Below are 11234 nucleotides of genomic sequence, written 5' to 3'. Positions count from 1 at the left end.
CTTGACAGCTCAATACATAAAAAAATACATTAAGTACTTAAATACCCTGGTGAGAGTCTAGACAAGCTTTCCACTGGATGGCAGCAAAACACTTGAAATCGCAACAAATCCTTAGTTTAGCCACACACACACACACACAAAACACAATTTCTTATCTGAAGACCAAAGACCACAATTATTTTAGTTGGAGTTGGCAAAAATATTGTTTTATGTTTTCAAAGATAGGTTACAATGTTGCAAAAACACGAATCATAATGTGCTAAAAGAGTAGCGGACACTTTGGTAGTCCACGTCTAATTTCATTCACCTGGGCATGATTGGCTAACCTTAGTCACGTTGCCTGTAGGGTTCGCGTCAACTCCTTTCTCTCCACCATTGTCAGCGCGCGCAGCCGAAAAATCCTCCACGCATCTGTCGTGCTGCAAAACCGACTAATTCATTTACGACATAATCAATTACAGGACCATGTCACTCTGTTCTGCGTTTGTGTGTATGGTGCGCAAATATCATTTCAGCTGCATTGATAATTAGCCTTTCACTTAACAGTTGTATTTAGACTACTTGTTCGTTTATTTTAGCCAATACGGGACATCATCTTATACAGTTGACAGTTTTTCGTGATGGTTTGACAACATGATTGGTAAGTCACTGTTTTTGATACCTCTGTATTGGTCTTTCCCGCTATCCTTTTCAATTCCTATATAGCACTGTATACCGCAATACCCTGATTACTGTGCTTTTTCACTATCTGAATCTTAAACAAGCTGAGTGCATGATTTGAGAGATGTTACACTGACAATGGACATATTATGTATATATAAAGTGTTATGGAATAGAATAGTACATTTTATTGTAGGATACGTGGTTTGTCATAGAGGCGTCATAGCCTTCAGGGTTTCTTGCGTTGTCACAGGCATAACTACATTATGTTTTCATTCAATAGGTTTCACCACTATGTTTTATTATTTAAACAATTTTACATTGGTTTTATATAAGCTGTAGTTTATCTGCTAGTACCCCTAAAAAATGTATCATTAATGACATCATAGTTTAACCTTTTCTGTTTAACTTATTCTGAAGTTACGCATAGATATAACAGACTGATTCAACTGTATTTGCATGTCTTATCATTAAAAAAAATCTATGCTTTTGTAAACACACACACACACACACACACACACACACACACACACACACACACACACACACACACACACACACACACACACACACACACACACACACTTACACTTCAGTGCTGCAGAGAGGCAACAGCCCCAGTCAGTCTGTTGAGAAAGGGCATCTGTGTGTGTGTAGAGCCCCACTCCTGAGTCCCCTGGGAACCAATTACTCATCACCAGAAGAGAAGGGGGAGAAAGAGAGGGAGGAGGGGGGAAGAGGGGGGTGGGGCAGCAACACCTGCTTTCCACTCCCCCAAGCCAAACTCTCACTATAAGCTGTGTCTCACTGCATGAGTAGTTTCTATGGGAACCCAATCCATGCTATCAGTGAATTGTGTGTCGCTATATTTCAGCCAATGTCAAATAAGAATACATTAGCTCATCAGTCCTCACCTGTGCGCATTTCCTTACAGGCCAGCAACTTCTCATGCCAACAACCTAACTTGATCTCTCAGCATCTAAGGTAGGTTGGCTTTAACTTGTCCAAGCATTGTTATTTCAATTTGTATACTGATTTTAAACATAAACTCCATATAAGGTCTGTCCAACTAGCAGCCCTGTTAGCCGTCTGTGGCGTTTCCTAAAAGGTTCCTGATGGGACAAGCCATCATGTAGTGAGTGGGGCAGCTAAGGGCCAGTGCAGGCTGAATGATACTTGATATATCTCGGTAGAGCCTCTCTTTGTCCACCTCCCCATGGTTATTATCTCTACAGGAGATAGCAGGGGAGAGAAAATAGAGCTGGAGAAGTATGGGGTGTTATTACACAATACAATGCAAAGACATAGACACATACACACAAAGACAAAAACAGGAATTTGTTTATGCATCTCCAGACTGTATGTCTTGGCCATCTTTGAGAGAGTGCTTGTCCGGTACACACACACACACACACACACACACACACACACACACACACACACACACACACACACACACACACACACACACACACACACACACACACACACACACACACACACTCTGTAAAGGTCACCCTGATTCTCCGGCTGTCAACATCTGTCTATCAAATCCATCATCAAGCAATTCCCAATGCATAAACTATATTACTAGAAGTCATGCCATGTTTTCATCAGGCTTTGACTGTATATTATTAAGGTGAAGGATATATTGTTACAATTTCATAGCAAGAGAGAGAGAGAGAGAGAAAGTGGTTGCATCATTATCGGTTAAAAATAGTATTCTAGTTACACTTCCAATGAATGCTTCAAAATGCATAGTAATAATATGATAGTCTATACTGTATTTTACATGTAGAATTGTATTACTATTCTATATTTCAATGGATCATTCTGTATTGTCATTGATACAGCTCCAGAACTATTGTGTGTAGGGATGCACGATATATCGGTGAGAATATCAGAATCGGCTGATATTAGCCAAAAATGTCAAAATCTCTAGTTTAACGGCGATGTCAAAAACCGATGTCAAAGCTGAAGTGCATACCTATATAACGTAGGTAGGTGACGTAATGACGTCACGAAAAATACAGTGCTACATGTGCAACACAGCATTCCTAACCTGGCCCACAATGTCTGCTGTGTGGATCTATTTTAAAGTTTCAAAGGAAGATAACAAAAAGGCGATATGCAACGTTTGTGCTGCTGTTATTTCCCGAGAAGGGGAGAAAGTGAAATCGTTCAATACCACAAACCTAATTTGAAAGTGCATCACCCCCAGAAGATCAGCGACTACTACTAGAAGGCCAGCTTCCCATAGTTGCCTCTTCACTGTTGACGTTGAGACTGGTGTTTTGCTGGTACTATTTACTGAAGCTGCCAGTTGAGGACTTGTGAGGCGTCTGTTTCTCAAACTAGACACTCTAATGTACTTATCCTCTTGATAATTGTTTTATTTCCTAAATTAAAGATGAGATGATGTGTTGTAAATTTGCTCTCATTTTACTAGTCTGGTCAGTTGAGCACATTTGAAAAGTTTAAGTTGTGCCATTTATAGCAGTTTATGACAGCCTTGAGACAGTCCTTTTTTCAAGCAGTTAACCTGTTGGGGCTAGGGGGCAGTATTTGCACGGCCGGATAAAAAACGTACCCAATTTAATCTGGTTACTACTCCTGCCCAGTAACTAGAATATGCATATAATTATTGGCTTTGGATAGAAAACACCCCAACGTTTCTAAAACTGTTTGAATGGTGTCTGTGAGTATAACAGAACTCATTTGGCAGGCCAAAACCTGAGAAGATTCCTTACAGGAAGTGGCCTGTCTGACCATTTCTTGCCCTCCTTGATCATCTCTAACAAATACAGGGGATCTCTGGCATGACGTGACACTTCCTACGGCTCCCATGGGCTCTCAGAAGGCGGGAAAAAGCTGAACGATGTAATTCCATCCCCAGGCTGAAACACATTAGCGCGTTTGGCAAGTGCTCTATCAGAGGGCCATTAGACTGAGGCTCGTGCTTGAGGGGATAGCATGCTTTTACTTTCACTCTCTTTGTAATAAAAAACGATTTCCCGGTCGGAATATTATCGCTTTTTTACGAGAAAAATGGCATAAAAATTGATTTTAAACAGCGGTTGACATGCTTCGAAGTACGGTAATGGAATATTTAGAATTTTTTTGTCACGAAATGCGCCGTGCTCGTAACCCTTATTTACCCTTTCGGATAGTGTCTTGAACGCACGAACAAAACGCCGCTATTTGGATATAACAATGGATTATTTGAGACCAAACCAACATTTGTTATTGAAGTAGAAGTCCTGGGGGTGCATTCTGACGAAGACAGCAAAGGTAATAACATTTTTCTTATAGTAAATCTGACTTTGGTGAATGCTAAACTTGCTGGGTGTCTAAATAGCTAGCCCTGTGATGCCGGGCTATCTACTTAGAATATTGCAAAATGTGCTTTCACCGAAAAGCTATTTTAAAATCGGACATATCTAGTGCATAGAGGAGTTCTGTATCTATAATTCTTAAAATAATTGTTATGTTTTTTGTGAACGTTTATCGTGAGTAATTTAGTAAATTCACCGGCAGTGTTCGGTGGGAATGCTAGTCACATGCTAGTCACATGCTAATGTGAAAAGCTGGTTTTTGATATAAATATGAACTTGATTGAACAAAACATGCATGTATTGTATAACATAATGTCCTAGGGTTGTCATCTGATGAAGATATCAAAGGTTAGTGCTGCATTTAGCTGTGGTTTGGGTTTATGTGACATTATATGCTAGCTTGAAAAATGGGTGTCTGATTATTTCTGGCTGGGTACTCTGCTGACATAATCTAATGTTTTGCTTTCGTTGTAAAGCCTTTTTGAAATCGGACAGTGTGGTTAGATTAATGAGAGTCTTGTCTTTAAAATGGTGTAAAATAGTCATATGTTTGAAAAATTGAAGTTTTTGCATTTTTGAGGTATTTGAATATCGCGCCACGGGATTACACTGGCTGTTGCGTCCCACCTAGCCCATAGAGGTTAAAGCTAAAATTATTAACTGCATTTTAGTTTGAACCAATATTTCTTTCAAAGCATTTAAGTTTCTCCATACGGTCAAGATTGGATAGTAAGAAGAGCCACCAACAACTTCACCATCTTTGTAATACGGGGCAGCTAAAATATTTGTGTCATGAATATCTGTTGTGCCGATAAAATACATTCATGGATGTGTCATTTTTCTAATTTACAAGTTATTAAACAATCTGTTCCTAACTGAACAAATGAACATATGACACTGTTTCAACTATTTAACTGTACTAGAATGCTTAAAAGTCTGCTAAAATGTTAAATATAGGTTATCGGTATTGGTATCGAGTTTTTTGGCAAGGAAAATATTGGATATCGGTATCAGACAAAATTGTCATATCGGTGTATCCCTAATTGTGTGCAGCCACACTGTATATTGTATCTATAGTCCTCTCCTCTTCAGCATACATAACAGTTCTTCTTTGTGAGATGTGGTATACTTCCCAGTCCAACTCATGCTTCAGCATAGTGCTCTCCTTTCGCCTCCACCCCCCCCCCCCCTCCTCACTCCCCCTCCTCCTCATGGCTGGTTGCCATAGCAGCTGATTGGAACGTTCACTCAGTCTCCAGCAGCATATTGCTGTTCACCCCCTAGGAGAGGACAAGCCGCTTACAAAAGGAAACATCTAGGAATTAACCCGGGTGCTGAGGTCAGCTGAAAGTGTGATTATTTCATTTCACATGTTCATTAATTGTAAGAGATGGTCATTATTTGGGATTATTTAGTATTATAAAAAAATATATTATAACCTAGCAAACCATTGTAAATGTATTGTATTCTTTGTATTTGCCTGGGTTTAGTAAACTTATTCTCCAATCATAGCCAACCATGCTCACACCTCTTTAAGGCTTCTGTCTAGAGACTTACCATTAAATAAACTAGCAGACAGAATGCAGACAGGAGATACACAGCAACCTTCCACTTTCATCTAGATAATTACTTTGAATCTCCTTGCTCCACGTTTGATTGGAGAGAGAGAATATGAGAGAGAATGAGCAAGGGAGAGAGAAAGAAATAGATATGGATAGCGAGAGAGGGAGAGGAGAGAAAGAGAGAGAGAGAGGGATGTTGAGAGAGAAAGATAGAGAGAGAGAGAGAAACATATAGAGAGAGAAACCGACAGAGAGAGAACATATATATACACTGCTCAAAAAAATAAAGGGAACACTTAAACAACCCAATGTAACTCCAAGTCAATCACACTCCTGTGAAATCAAACTGTCCACTTAGGAAGCAACACTGATTGACAATACATTTCACATGATGTTGTGCAAATGGAATAGACAACAGGTGGAAATTATAGGCAATTAGCAAGACACCCCCAATAAAGGAGTGGTTCTGCAGGTGGTGACCACTGGCCACTTCTCAGTTCCTATGCTTCCTGGCTGATGTTTTGGTCACTTTTGAATGCTGGCGGTGCTTTCACTCTAGTGGTAGCATGAGACGGAGTCTACAACCCACACAAGTGGCTCAGGTAGTGCAGCTCATCCAGGATGGCACATCAATGCGAGCTGTGGCAAGAAGGTTTGCTGTGTCTGTCAGCATAGTGTCCAGAGCATGGAGGCACTACCAGGAGACAAGCCAGTACATCAGAAGACATGGAGGAGGCCGTAGGAGGGAACCAACCCAGCAGCAGGACCGCTACCTCCGCCTTTGTGCAAAGAGGAGCAGGAGGAGCACTGCCAGAGCCCTGCAAAATGACCTCCAGCAGGCCACAAATGTGCATGTGTCTGCTCAAACGGTCAGAAACAGACTCCATGAGGGTGGTATGAGGGCCCGACGTCCACAGGTGGTGGTTGTGCTTACAGCCCAACACCGTGCAGGACGTTTGGCATTTGCCAGAGAACACCAAGATTGGCAAATTCGCCACTGGCACCCTGTGCTCTTCACAGATGAAAGCAGGTTCACACTGAGCACATGTGACAGACGTGACAGAGTCTGGAGACGCCGTGGAGAACGTTCTGCTGCCTGCAACATCCTCCAGCATGACCGGTTTGGCGGTGGGTCAGTCATGGTGTGGGGTGGCATTTCTTTGGGGGGCCGCACAGCCCTCCATGTGCTCGCCAGAGGTAGCCTGACTGCCATTAGGTACCGAGATGAGATCCTCAGACCCCTTGTGAGACCATATGCTGGTGCGGTTGGCCCTGGGTTCCTCCTAATGCAAGACAATGCTAGACCTCATGTGGCTGGAGTGTGTCAGCAGTTCCTGCAAGAGGAAGGCATTGATGCTATGGACTGGCCCGCCCGTTCCCCAGACCTGAAGCCAATTTATCTGGGACATCATGTCTCGCTCCATCCACCAACGCCACGTTGCACCACAGACTGTCCAGGAGTTGGCGGATGCTTTAGTCCAGGTCTGGGAGGAGATCCCTCAGGAGACCATCCGCCACCTCATCAGGAGCATGCCCAGGCGTTGTAGGGAGGTCATACAGGCATGTGGAGGCCACACACACTACTGAGCCTCATTTTGACTTGTTTTAAGGACATTACATCAAAGTTGGATCAGCCTGTAGTGTGGTTTTCCACTTTAATTTTGAGTGTGACTCCAAATCCAGACCTCCAGGGGTTGATAAATTGGATTTCCATTGATTATTTTTTGTGTGATTTTGTTGTCAGCACATTCAACTATGTAAAGAAAAAAGTATTTAATAAGATTATTTCATCCATTCAGATCTAGGATGTGTTATTTTAGTGTTCCCTTTATTTTTTTGAGACAGAGAAACAGACATAGAGAAAGAAACAGATCGAGAGATAAACAGATATAGAGAGAGAATCAGATAGAGGGTGAGAGAAACAGATGTCGACAGAGAAAGAAACAGATATATAGAGAGAAACAGATAGAGACAGAGAAACAGATAGAGAGAAACATATGTATATAGAGAGAAACAGATAAAGAGAGCTAGAGAGAGAAACAGAGAGAGAAACCGAAAGAGAGGGAAAGGGAGAGAGAAGTTGAAATGAGAGAGAGAGAAATAGACAGAAAGCGGGACTGTGGGTGAAAGAGAGAGAGAGGAGAGAAAGAGAGAGAGCAGTGGCTGAGAGAGAAATCAGTGGCAGATTTTAAATGCAGCACAATTAGTTTCACCAGTCACTAGGAGAAGAGAGGGCGAAGAGAGCAGCGAAAAGGGCTCACTACCTCGCTGTAGGAAACAGTTGGACGTCTCCACTATCTCCTCTTATCGTGCTTCCGACAGCTAGGCCATATTGTGTGCAGTGGTAAAGGCTACTGTTTATTTAGTCAGTGGGAAATGAATATATGTTATACCTCTCATTAGAGTGCATTTGTTTAACATTTTCTAGAGACTGAATTTAATTTCCAGTGACGTGTTAGCTCATGAGACAAGTGTCCGTAGATCAACTTTGCGAATAGCTCATGATCTTACGTTGGTCTTTGTTCTCCAAAAGCTTTAGACTGTGAGTGCATACTGACAGAATGTCAGCCCTCCCCAATACTATATCAGCCTAACAAGCCATTCTATTCTGTTATGTCTAAGTAGAATTTAGAAGTAGAACGTAAGTAGAATGGCCCTTATAGGATTTGAGTGGTGCGCTGGTTTAAGATGGAAGGGTATTCCTTCTCTCATTAGGCTGTGGGATTTGGGACGTTTGTCTGGGTGCTATATGTCTGGTATTGCTATAGCAACCAGTTTTCATTCATGTATGGGTAAACTGTAGCTGCTGCACACACACACACACAGACAGACAGACAGACAGACAGACAGACAGACAGACAGACAGACAGACAGACAGACAGACAGACAGACAGACAGACAGACAGACAGACAGACAGACAGACAGACAGACAGACAGACAGACAGACAGACAGACACGTACACAGGACAGTCAGAATAGTCGTAGAGGGACTGATGTTGTAACACCTTTCTGTCACCTTCCATCTTAAAGCAGACGTTTCTCTTGTTATTTTCACCCATGGCACCATTATACGACCGTAGTGACTCTGAAGAGCTCTCTGAATAAGGGAGATACAGCTCTCTGAATAAGGGAGATACAGCTCTCTGAATAAGGGAGATACAGCTCTCTGAATAAGGGAGATACAGCTCTCTGAATAAGGGAGATACAGCTCTCTGAATAAGGGAGATACAGCTCTCTGAACACAGCTCTCTGAATAAGGGAGATACAGCTCTCTGAATAAGGGAGATACAGCTCTCTGAATAAGGGAGATACAGCTCTCTGAATAAGGGAGATACAGCTCTCTGAATAAGGGAGATACAGCTCTGTGAATAAGGGAGATACAGCTCTCTGAATAAGGGAGATACAGCTCTCTGAATAAGGGAGATACAGCTCTCTGAACACAGCTCTCTGAATAAGGGAGATACAGCTCTGTGAATAAGGGAGATACAGCTCTCTGAATAAGGGAGATACAGCTCTGTGAATAAGGGAGATACAGCTCTCTGAATAAGGGAGATACAGCTCTCTGAATAAGGGAGATACAGCTCTCTGAACACAGCTCTCTGAATAAGGGAGATACAGCTCTCTGAATAAGGGAGATACAGCTCTCTGAATAAGGGAGATACAGCTCTCTGAATAAGGGAGATACAGCTCTCTGAACACAGCTCTCTGAATAAGGGAGATACAGCTCTGTGAATAAGGGAGATACAGCTCTCTGAATAAGGGAGATACAGCTCTCTGAATAAGGGAGATACAGCTCTCTGAATAAGGGAGATACAGCTCTGTGAATAAGGGAGATACAGCTCTCTGAATAAGGGAGATACAGCTCTCTGAATAAGGGAGATACAGCTCTCTGAATAAGGGAGATACAGCTCTCTGAATAAGGGAGATACAGCTCTCTGAATAAGGGAGATACAGCTCTCTGAATAGAATACAGCTCTCTGAATAAGGGAGATACAGCTCTCTGAATAAGGGAGATACAGCTCTCTGAATAAGGGAGATACAGCTCTGTGAATAAGGGAGATACAGCTCTCTGAATAAGGGAGATACAGCTCTCTGAATAAGGGAGATACAGCTCTGTGAATAAGGGAGATACAGCTCTGACACCCTCTGAATAAGGGAGATACAGCTCTGTGAATAAGGGAGATACAGCTCTCTGAATAAGGGAGATACAGCTCTCTGAATAAGGGAGATACAGCTATCTGAATAAGGGAGATACAGCTCTGTGAATAATGGAGATACAGCTCTGTGTTTAAGGGAGATACAGCTCTGTGAATAAGGGAGATACAGCTCTCTGAATAAGGGAGATACAGCTCTCTGAATAAGGGAGATACAGCTCTCTGAATAAGGGAGATACAGCTCTGTGAATAAGGGAGATACAGCTCTGTGTTTAAGGGAGATACAGCTCTGTGAATAAGGGAGATACAGCTCTCTGAATAAGGGAGATACAGCTCTCTGAATAAGGGAGATACAGCTCTGTGAATAAGGGAGATACAGCTCTCTGAATAAGGGAGATACAGCTCTCTGAATAAGGGAGATACAGCTCTCTCAGTGAATAAGGGAGATACAGCTCTCTGAATAAGGGAGATACAGCTCTCTGAATAAGGGAGATACAGCTCTGTGAATAAGGGAGATACAGCTCTCTGAATAAGGGAGATACAGCTCTCTGAATAAGGGAGATACAGCTCTCTGAACACAGCTCTCTGAATAAGGGAGATACAGCTCTGTGAATAAGGGAGATACAGCTCTGTGAATAAGGGAGATACAGCTCTGTGAATAAGGGAGATACAGCTCTCTGAATAAGGGAGATACAGCTCTGTGAATAAGGGAGATACAGCTCTCTGAATAAGGGAGATACAGCTCTGTGAATAAGGGAGATACAGCTCTGTGAATAAGGGAGATACAGCTCTCTGAATAAGGGAGATACAGCTCTCTGAATAAGGGAGATACAGCTCTCTGAATAAGGGAGATACAGCTCTCTGAACACAGCTCTCTGAATAAGGGAGCTCCAGCTCTGTGAATAAGGGAGATACAGCTCTCTGAATAAGGGAGATACAGCTCTGTGAATAAGGGAGATACAGCTCTCTGAATAAGGGAGATACAGCTCTGTGAATAAGGGAGATACAGCTCTCTGAATAAGGGAGATACAGCTCTGTGAATAAGGGAGATACAGCTCTCTGAATAAGGGAGATACAGCGCTCTGTCTGGTATTTGCTCATGACTCATGTCTATTTGGAATATAATGGCAGAACATATGAATGGCATGGAGTCATCGTTTCGTGATTTGTTCGATGGCGCCTAGTCTAATTTTAGATTTTTCTCTTAGGCTTTGTCTGTCCACTTCTCTCTCTTTCTCACTCTCTCTCTAAATTCTGTCAATCCAGCAACATTTTCAACTCAAACTGAAAGAAAGAGCACATTTGTGTGGGTGGGTGGATAGGAAGAGGAGACATTGTTGCCTGTGTGTGTGTGTGTGTGTGTGTGTGTGTGTGTGTGTGTGTGTGTGTGTGTGTGTGTGTGTCTGCGGCAATAGGCTTCTTCAGCACCAGATGACATTAGGGACCGTTCCTTTAGGAATCCCATTTAACTGACCCTCTCTGTGACGTCATTCTAGAATCTAGAGAGGGCTTCCTTGTTCAA

At 42.4% G+C, this 11234-nt stretch overlaps 1 protein-coding gene across 2 annotated transcripts in view; it reads left to right on the top strand.

Annotated features, from left to right (window-relative positions):
• Nucleotides 1–388: 388 nt before the first annotated feature.
• The window catches only part of LOC106574560 (cysteine/serine-rich nuclear protein 3), a 30538-nt gene continuing 19692 nt past the window's right edge, over nucleotides 389–11234 (top strand). For both annotated transcript variants that reach the window (XM_014150538.2, XM_014150534.2), the window contains exons 1-2: nucleotides 389–640; nucleotides 1595–1644. The gene's annotated coding sequence lies outside the window, so the exon portion shown is untranslated. The remainder of the gene's footprint in view (nucleotides 641–1594; nucleotides 1645–11234) is intronic.

The sequence above is a fragment of the Salmo salar genome, chromosome ssa16 (assembly GCF_905237065.1).
Source record: "Salmo salar chromosome ssa16, Ssal_v3.1, whole genome shotgun sequence".
In the NCBI taxonomy this organism is placed as follows: domain Eukaryota; kingdom Metazoa; phylum Chordata; class Actinopteri; order Salmoniformes; family Salmonidae; genus Salmo; species Salmo salar.
This window is presented reverse-complemented; position numbering and strand designations above follow the sequence as displayed.